Raw genomic sequence first — 17033 nt, forward strand, 5'->3', positions numbered from 1 at the left:
CCAGAATCCCCTCCTGTCTCTACAGGAGCAGACCTAATGTCAGTAATCTTGGAAAGCATCAGATAAACACAATTGTGGGTAATTCACAAAGGAAAATAGGCATCTATAAATCGCTTACTCCACGGGTGAAAATCATTTTCTCTTTCTAGATGCATCCCCTCTGTAAAAGGTTATGCTAGGTGGATTTTTGTAGCCTCTTGAGGAAAAAAGATTATAAGATTTACTATCATGAACCACTTTGTGTCAGAGCCATACTGAAACTAGAGCTAAGTCATTTACTACTGAATTAAAATTTAAATGATGTCACAGACCTTAACACCTATCCGTTTATCTGTTCAATCAATGGATATTTATAGAATGCTATCTGTGCATCAGGCAGGAACTATGCCAGGCATGGAAGGTAGAATAATGTTTAAAAAAGAGAGAAGAAAAACACTTGATTCTAGAAATGTAACAACCAGAGGAAGACAGATGTTGAGTGCAAAACGACAGAAATGTCTCTTTCCCTGGAGTAATGCAGTCCTGTCACATGTGTAATGAGAGGTATATCCTGTAACTGTTTCTGAACTCCAAAATACTTGTAGGTGTGCACAGTTGTGAGGAGTGTGAAGGAGATAGAGTTGTTTTAAGGTAGCACAACTTGGATTCCGAGGTGGTGTGATGCCACCAGCTAGAGAACCAGATATGGTGATGGAGAGGAAGGCACATGAGAGGTCAGAGTTGTCAGGTGTGTGTGAAGCAAGGAGAGGAGCATGAGCAGAAGAGAGAGCAAAATTTTCAACTAAGGGAATGCCCTTGTCTCAAATTTGCACCAAGTGACATAGCGTGCTCAAGGAGCAGTGAGGCTGTGTCCTTACATAGTGTCCTCTCTCAGCATTCTTTTAAAAAGGCTTCCATCTTTTTTCAAGCCCATAGCAGACCCGTGTCCTTGTCTTCCTTTGAGAAGCCACCCTAACCTCACTGTATATTTCTGAAATTGTCATCATAGAGTTGTCTTTGAGAAATTGTAGGAATCATTAAGAGCATTTAGAGATTGTACACCATGATTTTCTTTTTTTCATTTTTATACCATGATCTTCTGAAATGCATGTTTTGGAATTACCACAAGTTGTACAAGACAACTTCTAAAAGGGAAGATTAAGATTGAGTTAATGGCTCTTTCCTTTCAAGGACATCACTGGATCGAAGCTGCCAAAATGAAGTTTGATCTCTTTGTGACTTCTGAATGAAGCAACAACTGCAAATGGCATTTCAATGCACAGTCTCATATCCAGAGGAAGATCATGTCTTCCCCTCTTTCCAAAAAGCTGAGACAGAAGTATAGTGTTTTCTCCATTCGAAAGGATGAACACTACAAAGACCAGCAGATTGGCAAAGTAATCCAGATATACAGGAAGAAGTATGGCATCTGCATTGAGTGAGTGCAGTGAGAAAAAGCCAAAGGCACAACCGTCCACATGGGCATCCACCCCAGCAAGGTGGTTATCACCAGGCTAAAGCTGGACAAATACCACAAGAAGAGCCTGGAAATGAAAGCCACGTCTCGACAAGTAGGAAAGGAGAAGGCAAATACACGGAAGAAACCATTGAGAAGATACAGGAGTAGAAGCCTCTCATACACAACTGTCATTAAAGACTGTTTCAGTAAAAACAAACAAACAAAAAAGATTGAGTTAATGAATTATGACCTGTTTTAATTGTCTTAACTGTTATTTCTTCTGACAATAAAGCATTCTGATTCTCCTAAAGCATAGGGTTTCATTTTGGAATAAATAGACTGCAATTACAGATTCACTGTTAATTCATTGGTTTCAGCAAAATGGCAATGTTTTTGAGGCTCTGATCAGTAAAGACATATTAGTCATTCATTTGATCACTTATTAAAAGAGTTTTGCTGAATTGTCTGGGTAAAATCACCTAAGAGTTTACTGAAAGGAAACTAACATTGCTAGCATTTCATCATTTATCAACTCTACACATGCTGAGTGCTACTTAAAATACTTTATTTAATTTTGGTAAATGTGAAGATATCACACATTTTCCCAGGAAACGTCAAAATATTATCATTATTCTCAACAACATTGGTCAATAAGTAAATAAACCTGCCCCCTTGAAAATGGCCATATATTGTCACTACGAGAATATTTTCTTAAACAAGAAATAAAATTTCCTGATGTGGGTTCTAGGAATGAAACCTGGGGTCTTAGGTAAGGGAAGGAAGTTCTCTTCATGGCCAAGCCATCTCTCTAGCTCCCTTTACACTATTTTGTAAAATGAAAACATATACTGCTTTTCCAAATAATCCTGTAAACATCAAAATATTTAATATTTTATGTGCCTGTACAACATGGAAGGCAAAATGCAAGGTGAGCTGGAAGAATTTTGAGAAAGTGGCTAAAAAGCACATCAGAGAAGGAGATTTCCACACCAGTCTGAAACAACTTGAGCCATAACACAAAATCCAATGTGATTGTATTAGAAGCTAGTAACAAATATGGAGGTCACCCTTACATTGAAAAGTAATCCACTACATAATTAAATGGAATTTAATTTAAGAGATTTTTTTTTCTCTACAAGAGAATTAAAAACGTAACTCCAGAAGACTTGGGGAGCAAAAGCATCTGCATTAGAATGCCAGGTGGCAAATGGTAGAAGCAGATCTGCTATAAATAGTCCAATGAGGTTGGAGAGCTCAAGGAATAAAGAGCATAGCTTTATGTCTGCAGTGAAATAATGACTCTGTTCACACATATTTAGCTACTTTAAAAACAAACACAAGAAGAACAGAAAGAAATGAAATGTGCTTCCTGTCTGTGGCATGGGGATGGCAGGGAGTTGACAAGGAGGGAAACCTTGTTTCTTGGGTACTGTGGTTATCTTTGATCAAAGTTAAATGTTTTGTCTATTTAAAAGTAGAACAGAGGCAAAAGGAGGGAAAAACTAAAATTAATCACACAGATCAATGAATTTATATTTTAAATCAAACTGTAACTACCAATAAAATACTCTTTTAACTAGAGTATTCTGCTGCAAATGCCTTTCTTCATGAGATTGTTTTTCCACTGTCATTTTGAGAAATTAGCTATAGAGGCTTTTTAGAAGCCATAAATGGTTCATGCCAGTAGCAGCCTGGCATTGTGATTTGTAGCTGCATGTGAACATTGTGGAATAAAGTGCTTTAGTGTTATAATTACCAGTATTAAAGAACAATTTTCCATGTAAAACAAAGTAATGAGAGTATGAAATGAGACAAATTACCTTAAAATTGTAATAAGTTTGAATCAGAAGTATCAATATCAGCTTGTGAGTTTAGTCTGTGAAGTCTGTGAGTGTTGGTGTAAATGAAGATGTGTACACGAAGCTGCACCCACCAATTTTAAGACAAGGTCTCTGATGGCCCGGAGCCCACCAGTAGACTAAGCTGGCTGGTTGGTGATCCCCAGAGATCCACCTGCCTCCCCCTTCCCCTTCCCCTTCCCCACCCTTCCCCTCCTCCTTCCCCTCCCCCTTTCCCTTCCCCTTCCCCTTCCCTCCCCATTGTTGATACCAGCGTATAGCACTACCCTAGGCTTAGGTACTCATGGTTACAGAGCAAGCACTTTACTTTGCAACCATCTCCCCGGCCCATGAACTTGGGACTTTTAACAAAAAACTCTATACTGAAGTGATCTAGAAAGGATAGCATCTTATTATCTACCAGGCCCAGAGCTTCTTTTCAAGCTACCAAACCTCTTAGGGGGAGCAATGCCTTTTAAAAGTAGCTCATCCCACATCTTAAGCAGGTACAGTACAAAGCCAATCAGAGACCATTTGTTGAGTAACAAAGAAAAAGGCAAACATGTCAAATAATAAGTAATTTCCACCCAAATCCCCCGGTTTACTTTTGGCTCACTATCAGTGTTTTACATCCTATGGGCACCAACGAATGTGCCAATTTGTACCCACCATTAAAGAAGCAACAAATCAGTTCTTCTGTCTAGAAATCTTGTTTTCTGCCTGTTTATCCCTCTCCAGTCTCTTAGCAACAACAGTTCTTTTCTGGTCTTGACAGTTTTGTCTTTTTCAGAATGTCATATACATGGAATCAGATAGCATGTATCACTGTCACACCAGCTCTGCTCTTAGAAACACAAATTGAAAGTGTTCCTGTTTCTCTTCTTAACCTCTCAGCTCATCTCTTGTTGGTTCTGAATAATTTTCCAGTCGTCTGGGTGTGCCACAGATTCTAAATTCACACACTTGGTCATGGAACTGTTGGCTGCTTCTGAGTTTAGGCAGTCACAGATGAAATGGCCATCACCATGCCTGTGCAGGCATTTCTAAGAGCATCACTTGTCAGCTCAAGCACTGCGATTGTCGGGTCCTGTGGTGCTCCTACAAGTGGTTAGTGCTATTTCACCTCCTTCAGCAATGATGGAGAGTTTCTGAGGCCTCATGATTCCTCAGTATCCAGGCTTGTCTTGGTTCTGATTGGGTCATCTCAGCAGTGAACAATAATAGTTTCGCTATCCTGTTTTTGCATTTTCTTGATGACATACAATATAGAAAAACCTTTCATATACATATCTGTGCATGTGTAGCAAGCAGGGAGACTGTTCTAGCACTTCATGCTGAAGCACTCTCTTTCCACCAAGATTAAAGGCTTCTTTGTGTATTTTGAAAACCAGGCCCTTTTTAGATTTGTCTTTTGAAAATATTTCTTTCCATTCCATGGCTTCTCTTTCCATTTCTTTGACAAGGTCTTCTGATGAGCAAATGTTGAATTTTAATTAGGTCTAGCTTGTTGGTTCTTTCCTTCATACATTGTGCCTTGGTGTTGCATCTAAAATGTCATTGCCAAACTTTATATCCTCCAGGTTTTCTTTTACAATACTCCTTAGCCATGTCCTGACTTTGAGTGATGCATTGAAGTGTGTGATTCACTTTGGTCTACTGTTTAAAGGGTTTAGAGCCTTCCCATTTTTTTTCTTGTAGAGACTCAGTTGTTCTAGCATCATTTGTTAGCAAGATTGTCTTTTTCTTCATTATATGACCTTTGTTCCTTTGTCACAGATCAAATGTGGTTACTTATGTAGGTGTGTTTCTGTGCTCTGCACTGAAAATGTGCTTCTTGAACTCCCAGGGCATGGAGAACTGCAGCAAAGATGCTGGTCATGTCTAAGCTGGCTCATGCCTTTCTGAGTAATCTCATCTTAGAACAACTACCTTGCTTCCACAAGACATTCTGAGCCTTTTAGAAATGGCTCTACAAGTTGGCTTCTAAGACACAATCTGCTCCGTAACCCACATGAAGAACTGAGCTGGGGCTGGGCTATATAGTTCAGATGTGAGACATCCCACTAGCACATGTCAAACCCTGGATCAGGTTCCCAGAACTCTTTTTCCCAACCTCCCTCCTGTTAAACAGTTATTGCACCAAATCTGTTGTCCCCACTTTGTAATTCTGTATAATTTGGAAGTGTCAGCATATTTGGTATGCTACATTGGTCTGCAAGCACATGGTAAGTCTTTTTATGCTGGGATATAAGACGAGTTTCAGAAGATTTATGGGCTTAAAATATTTCAGTAGCTAAACAATGTGTCTGCTAGCTCTCCATCCTAACACTTGGAAGTCAGAGAAGGACCACAGAGGCCTCCCTCTGCTCCATTACTGGTAGCTGGCTCTGTGGGACTCTCTTCAATCCTGGACTCTGAGTGGTCGCATCTCCTCATTTTCCTGGTCCTGTAGAGAGGACATTGTTATGAATAAGCCAGGAAATGTTCTGCAACCCGGGTTACCTGCCACCTGAACTTGAGTTCTGGAGCTCACACAGATGTGGAGTCACTTTCCAAACACAATCAGTAGAAGAACTTTCATGTAGTTACTGAAACTGTAAAACGGTCCTGTGTGGACACTGGAATAACTTCTCCAACTTCCAAACAAGGAAATCAACCTCATTGTGGTTTCAGAGGGAGAAAGAGTTTGCAAGTGTTTGATCAAGTTTACAAAAGTGCTTTTTATATTTATTTGAAAAGTAAAAAGCATTTTTAAAAACGCTTAGAGGCAATAAAATATATCAATTATGTATAATCTCAAACTGAGTTAGTTGTTTTTTATAACTTATTTACTACTGTATTTTGTGAACATGAATTTGATGAGAAAAGTCAAATTTTCTTCTGATGTACTACTTGAGTGTCATGCTGTTTAATATTAGAAATAATTAGGGGTTGGAACAAAAAAATGAACTATGGTTGCTGAGACAGTGGCCACATATTCTAGTGAAAATGTTAGAGTATGACCAATTGATTTCAGCACAGAATTATTGGAGAAAATTTTATTTCAGCTTTTAAAAATGATTGCTCTCTGATTTGCCTTGAATACTTAAGCTAATATATAAAACTACACAGAAGTTAAAGGACTTGATGTATTTTGCTAGAAATCATCATGGAAAAAAATATTTAAGTCCTAAATCTTATAACTACATCATTTTGAAGCAAGGATCTGGTCCTCAGAACATGAAAAGCCATTCATTCAAGAACTCTAGAGAGGCGAACCTGAACACTTATCCTTAATCCCACCAGAATAGTAAGCCAGGTCAATAAACAGTATCATGAGTAAGGATTTGCAATGACCAGCTGAAAGTGTGTATCTGTACAATGTGTATGCAAACTGAAAATAAACTCTATAAGTCTCACTTATCCCCTTTCTCCTAATGGCTTGTCTTTATGAGGCTTCTTACAAAATACCATGCCACCAAGTCACTTATAAACCTTACTTACCACTTTGACCATCAACAAAGGAGAACTATATTTGTCTTCATTAAGGTTTTGCTAATACTTGAATACTGTGAGATATTACCATTTGTCTAGACAGAATCCATTCATCAAATGGAATCACGACACCACACCCTAATATCTGTGACATTCTAATGTGGGCCTTCCATAATTTAGTACTTATTACAGAAGTGGTAAAGAAATTGCCCTCCTAAGAGAAAGCAGTTTCTCTGCATTATCTTAATTAAGATCATCACTTGATAAAATGGTAGAATTAGAAATTTTACAAATGTTTTCTGTATTTGTTAGCGTTTTGTTCTTACCTCGACAAAAGCTAGGGTCGTGTGGAAAGAGGAAATCCCAACTGAGGAATTTCCCAGACTGGACTGGCTTGTGGGCACGTCTATGGACACTTTCCTTTGTTCGCTGCTGTGGGAGAGTCCAGCACTGTGGGTGTTATCCCCAGCAGAGCCCACCCCGCTCTGCTCCAGCTCCTGCTTGAGTTCCCACCCTGATGTCACGATGTCAGGTGGTAACCTGGACTGTAAATCAAATCTACCCAAGATGCTTTAGGTCATGCTTTAGGTCACAGCAACCTAAAAGTAACCACGACATTTTCTTTTTACACTTCATGTTCTTCTTGAAACAGAACGGTTTTGAGTAAAACATGATGTTGTTCTCTACATAATTTAAAAGTGATAACTAAGCTGTTCCATAATGCTAATCTATCCCTGCATGTCTAATGAGAAGTCTGCTAAGGAAGTCATTTATAAACCTTACTCTCCACTTTGACCATCAGCAAAGGAGAACTATATTTTGTCTTCATGAAGATGTTGCTAATACTTGAATACTATGAGATATTACCATTTGTCTAGATAGAATCCATTCATCAAATGGAATCATTGAGATACAAACATAAGGGAGAAGACATGAAGATGGGAGGGAGGCATGTTGGAAGTTAGGGCACAGAAGAGGGGAGTTAGGGTGGATATAATCAAGATATGGCATATATATGTACAATATTGTGAAAGATAAACAAAAGGTAGTCTAATTTCAAAACCTCATTATAAAATGCCTTTAAAATATAGTGAACAATGGGACAGAGACTCCAATTTTAAAGAGATGGAATGAACTTTCCCTAAACATAAGAGTGGGCCAACTTTGAACGATTATTTTCGGGCAGGCAAGTGTCCTGAGGTAAAGCTCCTCCATTTAGGGCAATTTTATCTTAATGCCTTATTTATTTTAAATGATGGAGAGAAGGTGGTCCCACACTGTGCTTCCCCCTCATAGCGTGGAGGAAAGCATGAGTGTTATTGAGTCAGCTGGTGACCATCAGTGGGAAAGCCCAGAGAAAGAGCAGCGTCCCCTGTTCGCTCAGGTAAGCCTCGTTCCGAGCAGCAGTGCTACGTCCTTTACAGCCCCCAAATCCAATTTAAAGCTTAAAAGAACCAGCCTCTCCTCTGCACAGCATGTTTATGGTAATAACGCCGACTTCAGATGCAGCTGAGCACACACTTCCCACGCTCTGCCCACAATGTTTCTTCCAAACACGTTCATTCCTCTCTTAACACTAACACTCACTACCCACTAACAATCTGTTTCAGACGGTTTAAGGGCCTTGGATTCCCTGGAACTGGAGTTAGCCGTGAGTGACTAGGCACGGGATGTGTGTGTCAGCTCATGCTAAGATCAGAGTTGGAGTCCTCTGTAAGAATGGCACACGCAAGAGTAGAGGTCTGATCTCTGATATTAGAAATAAATTGGGACTTTGTACCGATGTTCGTTTGGGTGTCATCCACCCAAAGAGCATCAGACCCGTCTGATACCTTTTTCTCAGAGGCGGGACCTGGGGCATCAACCCGCATGCAACCAGACATGCTCTTCTCTGGGTCCAAAGCGGCTGACCCTGAGTGCAGTGCTTAGCCTCGCATCCTGAGCGTAACATTTTAGCTTTTTATGGTATACTCTTGCCTGATGCATCTAAAACAAAAAGGGGGAACTGTAGAGAGCTGCGGAATGCTATGCCTTAAAGATGGAGCTGGTTTCCGCCTTCCACCTTCCCGATGGTGAGTGCTCTCTATCACGAACAATTCCACATTTGGCTAAGGCTGAGGATCTGGCTTGCTTCCATGTATGTGGACCTATCTGCATTGCCCACGTGGCACGCCTGGGTTAGCTACCCAGAGGCTATTTAAGCTGTGGGCTGGCTTTCCCCAGGGTCCGAGGATTGTTCAAGGTTTCTGAATAAACTGCATTGAAAAAAAAAAAACTTCACATAAAAAAAAAAAAAAAGAATGGCACACGCTCTGAACAGCTGGGTCATCTCTCCACAAACCCTAATTATTGTTGTTGTTGTTGTTGTTATCACTCAGGGTTGATACCCACATAAAGGTTAGAGCTCAAATTTGCAGAGTCCATTCTGGCCTTCTGCCTGTACATGGGTTCTGGAAATTAAACTGGTGTCCTTAGGCTTAGGCGGCACTTTAGGCACTGAACTATTCGAATCTGCACAGAGCACACCCAGACACCAAACTCTCAGCACAAAGGAGATTTATTACACCAGGAGGGCAAACAGCCTTTAATCTTCAGCTGCCACACAGAACAACATCAGTTTTGGCTGCCAGACCCAGGTCTGAGAGATTTTCCTGTGGCGCAGGAACTCGGGAAAACTGACCCTACTTTAACCAGGCAGGGTATGGCAATAAACCCAAAAGTTTCCACAGTTTGAGCAGAGTCCTGGCAGTGAGTGAGGTATGGGGCAGTTCATCCCAGTGGTTAGTTTTACCACAGTTCAGGTGAAGCTGTGTCACATCTGTCTTCCTTGAGGACCATGGGGCTCCCGGTTGCTTACATGCGATATTTCACTCTAATACAAAATCCCTTCTATTCTTTCTCCAAACCCACGTGACTCTCACCCCCGCAAGTAAGACCTCTCTATAGAACTTAACCCAAGCTTGCAATGTATGTCAGTGGACTAACTGCCCCCCCACACACACACCATATGGCCCCTAACTTTCTCATTCAGAAGGCAGAGGGACTGCGTCCTAGCTACACCTGGCAGGTGGACTTCACCCATACGGCTACTGTAGGATGCCTTAAATATCTTTCAGTCTACAACGATACATTCTCTGGCTGGGTCAAGGCCTTTCCAACCACAAACAAAAGGGCATCAACAGTCACCACCATTAACTCGCTAACACAGTCTCTCGCTTTGGGGTGCCTACTTTCTTCCAGTCACATAAGGGCCCAGAATTCACCTTTCTAGTCACCTAGGGCCTAGTTCAAACTCTACAAATACCCTGGCACTTTGGATATTCTACACCATCAACATAGCTCTGATATGGTAGAATCCATCAACATAACCATAAAGGAAACACTAACCAAACGTACCCTAGAACTTCATCTCCATTGAATTAAACCTTTCTTCCTCACTCCTCTCCACCTTTGCTCTATGCCTTGCAATCTTTGCAGTCTTTCTCCCTCTGAGCTGATGTTTGGGAAACCCCTTCTTTCACCATCTTCTTTTCATCTCTAGCCCTCTCCCATCCTTGCTAAACTCCCACTATCTCTCCTATGGGCAATCAGATCACTCATCTGGATACCTTCCATCCTCCTTCCCGGGCCACTCACAAATCCTCCAACTCGTTCTGTATATCCAGAGTATCAGGTTCTCCTCACATACCCCCAACCAAACACCCTGCCTGTCCATCCCAACTGGCAAGGTCCCTATATCCTTTGGTCCACCTATCATCTAAAGCCTTTTTATTCCTCCTTCTTTTCTTTCCCTCAGTTCTCAGTATTCCTAGCCGTGGTGTCACATATTCATCCACTACTCCTGGCCCCTGTTTCCTTAAAATTACCTGTTCTCCACTGCCCCCTATAAACGAGAAAGATGATCTTGCCTTCCTCCTCCCATTCCTGTTTCTCCTCCGCCCATGTGCCTGGCAATTTTAAGTCAGAGAATTCCTCATGTATCAAAAAGATTCTACCCTGGTTATCAAGAAGGCTTCCTGCCCCAAGGCTGGATGGAGTGCTCCAACTACAATTCCCACATGGTCCCACTTTATTTCTGCAACCTACCCATTCTCTGCTTCACTTTTGATCAGTTCCATGCAGAGTGCCTCCCTCTTCTTAAATATGGGGTATACCCTACTTGGTCTGGAAGATCCACTGGACAATGGACACCATGCAATGGACCAATATTCACATCACTTCCAGAATCCTTCACCCAACTAGGGTCAACACCCTCCAAATACACGTCAAAGACCCATGGGGAGGTAAATGGTCCACTGGTAGCCAGGTGTTTACAGTGGAAAACAAGCTAGCCCTTTAAATCTTGGACGCCCGTGGCCACAATTAATATTCACCACCAACCAGTTCTTCCAAATGTATCGTCTGTTCAGGTAGCCTCAGACATTAAATGCTTTGAATACATGCAGGCACCCAACTACAGAACTCAACCAAACCCAACCCTCCCCAGCCATCTCTTTAATACACATACTCCCTTGCCAAACCCTCACTTGAGCTGACGTCTTCCAACAACCTCCCCCCCACCCTGCTTCTCAGCTTCACCGATCCCACCTTTAAGATCTCCCACTGCTTTCTCTGTACATCACCCTCATCCAGCCATAGTCCCCCTGGCCAGTCCCCCTAGCCTTAGCTACCAACTCCCCATCACCTGTTACTGCTTGTCCCCCTTCATCCAAGCTCCCATTTGGGAACCAGTGGCAGGTTCTCTCAGCATTTCCACACAAATCCCAAAGATTTGTTACCAACCATTCTTTCCTTTTGCTGTTAACAAAAGCCTCCTCAATCGTTCATGTTAGCAGATGTCTCAATTTCAAAGGCCACCTGGACACCCTCTGAAAGGCTATTCTGATATAATGGGAACCTTTCAAATTATATTTTTCCTAATGCATCTGGACCTTGTTTTGTGATGGCAGTCGTCCCTCAATTAACTTATATAGCCAATCTAAATTCTACTGGCTCCTCTCAAGAACTGTTTTCCCCAGGGCTGCATTTCTGCCTATTACGGTGGGTTTAAGTCTGGCCTTAACTGAAACACCTATGGCCAGTGGCCCTTTGGGTCATTCTGTCCTCACAGCTCAAGACTTCAAGGCCAAATTAGAACTCTTTATAGACTCCATGGCCCAGTCTTTGCCCTCCCTCCAAGGACAGCTTACTTTTCTGGGCCGAGTCTCCCTCCAAAACTGCTGAGTCCTAGACCACTTAACAGCGGAGAAAGGAGAACTTGTCTGTTTCTCAGGGAGCAATGTCTTAAGGTTCAAAGATGATGTGGGGAGAATGCAGCAGCACTCCACATTGACGCACAGTTGTGAGCCGAAGACTAGATGCTCTCACATCCATCTGTTCACTTCACACAGAAGGTGCGGTCTTCTCCTAACTCCCAGGACACTGTGATGGTCAGGCGATGCTTCTGGCCAAAACAGGTAAAAATAAAATAGAAGCTACAAATGTACCATTTATAAAATTTATATTGACAAATTATAATAGAGAGCAATGGAAAAATAAATATACCCCAAATGGGATGGCCGAGCAGAGGACATCTGCAGAAACCACGAACTGCTGGAGAAGACATTAGTGCTAGATTTTTAAGACGAACGTAAGGCTGGAGAGATGGCTCAGTGGGTAAAGCACTCGCCACGCACACACAAATACACCAGTTCTTTCAGTCACCAGCACACATGTGAGAAAACCAGGGTGATGGAACAGATGTGTAGTCTCACCTCTGGAGACGTAGAAACACGCAGATTGCTGGGACTCACTATTCAGCCAGACTAGCATCTTTAGTTAAAATTGGTTAAGATTGAAGAGATACATTATTAATTAAAATTGTATGCAAATAAAAGTGCATGGTGCCTGAAGAACACCCAGAGTTGACCACTGGCTTACACACACACACACACACACACACACACACACACACACACACACACACACAGAGTCAGGGGACATATTCTAGCAGGAAATGGAAAATCTAGTAAGAAACTCAGAAAATAAAGAGGGAAGATTCATGTGCGACTCCAAAACTAACTAGAATTAAAAATTCTGAGAAAAGTGGGGAAGCCATTTCACAGGAGCATCTGGCCAACGCTCTGAGCTGGACAGCTCAGCCGTGTCACTGAAGTAGGCAAAGAAGAGGCAACGGGGCAGAGAACCCAGCAATCCAGAGCATAGCTCATGCACTGCTCTGCCCAGCAGTTTGCATCCGCAGCTCTCAGCAACCAGTCATGAGGACATCGGCACAAAAAATGGTGCCTGGCTGCAGTCGTAAGTTAAGTCTGTGACGAGCTGATGTACTGAACACTCTTCCCATTGTTTAATGTCCAGTCTGGCACGGAATGGGTCTCAGTTTCAGATAAAAAGCAAGACGTTACACGAAGTCCTGCTTTGAAGCAGCAGAGGGCGCCCTCGCCTCCACAGCAGGGCTACAGGTTTTGATGATGGGAGAGTGGCTGTTTTCCACAGAGGACCAGGAATTTGCTGTACTTTACAGGGAAGGAGAATGAGCAGCACCGTAAAATGTGCACTGCCTAGTTCACATCCAGTTCCAGAAACTCAACCCAAGGAAGTGATTTGAGGGGAGCAGTAGCAAGAGGAAGTATATGTGCAAAGATCAACATCACACTATAAATTACAAAATAAAAAGCAGCTGAAATGGCCCTACGTGGAAGAAGGGAGGGAGGTGGAGAGTACAATTCAAACATCAAAATAATAGCCAGTGAAAATGCTTCCTGGCTAAGCTGCCACGAAAACAGTATATTGAAAAGTATATGCAGACTATAAGCTTTGCTCTATAAAACATGAATAAGCACACAGATGAGTGTATATGCTCCCGAATAGTAAATTGAAATTTTTGAGCAATGATGCATATCGTTACTGAGGCAAACTGGGTTTATTAATGTTTCTGCTTGTTTAGTGAAGTACTATTGTGATTGTGTGACCATGGCAGGTTGCCTACCAGAGACATCTGCAGAAAGCGCTGGCACTGCGTATGCAATGGGTGATTCTGGAGTAAAGAAAGAAGGTTGGACCAGCCGAAGGTGCCCCAACGTGCCACTCCGTGTTGGGGCATTGGGAAGCCTTGCCCCAGGTGGTCTCCTGATCCTGGCTCTCTCCTCCTGGATCTGCTAGTACGTCTCCTGGCTTCCTGGAAGATGGTACAAAAAGTGGCTTTTTGTGAAAGAGGGCCGATGTAGCGATTTCGGAGCTTGCATCCAAAGCACCTGAGTTGTAGCTTTAAAGTTAATTGTCAGGGTAACTATTATTGTCACTGGCCCCAGTAGACGCCGAGCAGTTTTTCTGTGGGGTGGAAGGTAGTGTCTTTTAGATATCTATGTCAGTAACGTGGGTCTGAAAATGTTTCCAGGAGGCAGATGGCATAGTCTTCGGAATACTGGTGGGGCATTTCTACAAGACCCTTTCTGCCTCAGAAAAGCAACACACTGAACGTCCAGTATGTGCTGCCGTGTTCTGGGACACCGTAGTTAAGGATGCTGTGTGTTTTATGCCAATTACTCCTCAACTATGTGGCATCCTTGGACTCCTTTTATGCCCACTTAGCACAGGACAAAACCAAAATTTAGTGAGACTGGGTATCATATCTGAGTCTCAAGGAAACTATTCTATTTCAAAAGTGAAGTGTGTGTGTGTGTGTGTGTGTGTGTGTGTGTGTGCATGTGCTTTGTATGTATTTCTGTGTATGTGTGTGTTGTGTGTGTGTGTGTTGGTGTGGTGTGTGTGTGTGTATGTGTGTGTTTGTGCATGCACAGGTAGAGGCCAGAGATCTACATCAGATATCTTCCTTTAACTGTCTTCCCCTTATTTTTGAGTCAGTGTCTGTCAGGGCCTGGAGCTCATTGGTTCCCACTAGACTGGCTGACCAGTAAGAACTTCCCTGATTTGACCTGTCTCTGTCTCCCAGGGCTGAGGTTGCAGAGGCATGCCTGTCATTCCTAGATTTTTAGGTAGGTACTGGAGACTCAAACATATGTCTTCATATATGCTCAGCAAGCACTGTACCTACTGAGCCATCTCCTCAGCCCATAATATTGTTTTGAAAGATATTTAGACATCAGCTTGAAAGCATGTCTCCTACATCTCATATGTTGAAACCCCTGTCCCATGTGCCTACAAGTGTGTCAGTCAAGCCTTATAAAGTAAGACGTTAAGACAGTTCATTAGCATGGACACTGATCCAGTGACACTTGTTTCCTTATAAAAGGAGAAAAGGTGGACACAGACAGAGAAGTGAATCCACCTGAAGACACAGAGATAGGATGCCCACAGATCAAGGCCAAGAGAGAGACAGCTCAGAGCAGAGTGACCACTGGCAACCTGCTGGTAGAATTCCAAACTTGACAAATGAATTTCTGACTAAGCCATCCAGCCTACGGGACTTTGTTATGGAAGCTCTAGCAGACTGATGCAACAGTGATTTTCATGCCTGCAGTAGTTTTAATTCTGCAAAGAAAATCGCAAGTGTAACTCTGGACAGTTTACTATAGAAATTGTGACCTAGAAAGGAAGGGCAGAGTGCTAATGAGGCCCAAAATGTTGAGGTTTTATGAAACAAAAAGCTGCCACTGGGGTCAAAGAACAGAACTCTTTCTGTTGTTAAATGTGCCTCCTTCTTTAAGAAGCAAAACTGAGTATGAGACAGCCTCAGTAGAGTAAAAAATAAAAAATAAAAAACAAACAAACAAACAAACAGAAAATCCTTTCTAAGGCATCTTACCCCTTGTTACACAGATGCGTAAATGGAGGCTCAAAAGGGAAAAGTGCTGTCTGGTGTGCTAAAGTACATCCACTGCTGTCTCTGCTTAGGAGGCATGAAAGCAGCATTCCTGTCGCTGCACACAGTACTCAGAACGCTCCAGATATTTTCATTAGGAACACTGCTGTTGAAATGGTGTGTCTGAATCACAACGGAAAGCTCTTGTCTACTCCCAATTCCTAAATAAAACACACCCGTTTATAAAATCCTCACAGAGCACTCTGGATTCCACCCTTTGCTACAGCTGAGCCTTCTTTTGCGATGTTTTATGATAACCAGCAGGTGGCAGCACATCAACCACTAGTTGGGCAAGAGAACTGTACAAATGCCAAGAAGTTTCTAACGTCCTTCATAAACAAGGTCTCAGATCATAGTCTTTTATTATTATTATTGATTACAGTTTATTCACTTTGTATCCCCCCTATAGCTTCCTCCCTCCTCCCCTTCCAATCCCACCCTTCTTTCCCGTTCTCCATCCATGCCCCTCCCCAAGTCCACTGATAGGGGAGGTCTTCCTCTCCTTCCTTCTGATCCTAGTCTATTAGATCTCATCAGGAGTGGCTGCATTGTCTTCCTCTGTGGCCTGGTAGGCTGCTCCCCCCATCAGGAGGAGGTTAACACAGTCTTAAGATCAACATCCTTGGCAACACTTGGGAATATTTGTTTTTGTTGTTGTTGCTCTAAATTTACTTTTGGGCTGGGGAAATGTTTTGCTCAATAAAGTGCTTGCTTAGCAAGGTTGAGAAACTGAAATTGATCCTCAGTACCAAAGATGTGTGTGTGTGTGTGTGTGTGTGTGTGTGTGTGTGTGTTTTCCTTTTTATTGAAAATATATTCTTTGCCAGGCAGTGAAGACACACGCCGTTAATCCTTGCACTTTGGATGCAGAGGCAGGTGGTTATCTGAGTTCAAGGCCAGACTGGTTTACAGAGTAAGTTCCAGGATAGCCAGGGCTACACAGAGAAACCTTATCTTGAAAACCAAATGTGTGTGTGTGTGTGTGTGTGTGTGTGTGTGTGTGTTGGACACAGCAGCCCAGCAGAAAGAAGAGTTCTAATGGCAGACACAAGAGTCAGAAACCCACTTGTTCTCACAGTCAGAAGTGCCAAAAAAAAAAAAAATACTGATCTAATAGCTATGATATCTACCCAGAGGACCTGATGCAGACCCATGTCTGCCCTGTGCTTGCTGCGTCAGTCCCTGTCCGCTCATATGAGCCTTTCTTAGTTGATTCAGGGGGCCTTGTTCTCCTGGCATCCTCCTTCCCCTCTGGCTCTTACAATCTTTCCACCACTTCTTCCACAGCACTCCGTGTGCTCTGAGGGGAAAGGGTTGATGGAGACATCCTTTTACATTCTCTTCCCTCATAATATCTGGCTGTGGGTCTCTGTATCTGTTCCTATCTACTGCCAGAAGAAGCTACTCAGACAATGGCACCGGCACTGCTCTATGACTATAGCAGAATATCATTAGGAATCAT

The 17033-nt window shown here is 42.5% G+C and overlaps 1 pseudogene; it reads left to right on the plus strand.

Moving 5' to 3' along the window:
• The first annotated feature begins 1196 nt into the window (after positions 1–1196).
• Positions 1197–1606, plus strand: LOC110563999 (large ribosomal subunit protein uL24-like; annotated as a pseudogene).
• Positions 1607–17033: the final 15427 nt, after the last annotated feature.

The sequence above is a fragment of the Meriones unguiculatus genome, chromosome 2, assembly GCF_030254825.1.
Source record: "Meriones unguiculatus strain TT.TT164.6M chromosome 2, Bangor_MerUng_6.1, whole genome shotgun sequence".
In the NCBI taxonomy this organism is placed as follows: Eukaryota; Metazoa; Chordata; class Mammalia; order Rodentia; family Muridae; genus Meriones; species Meriones unguiculatus.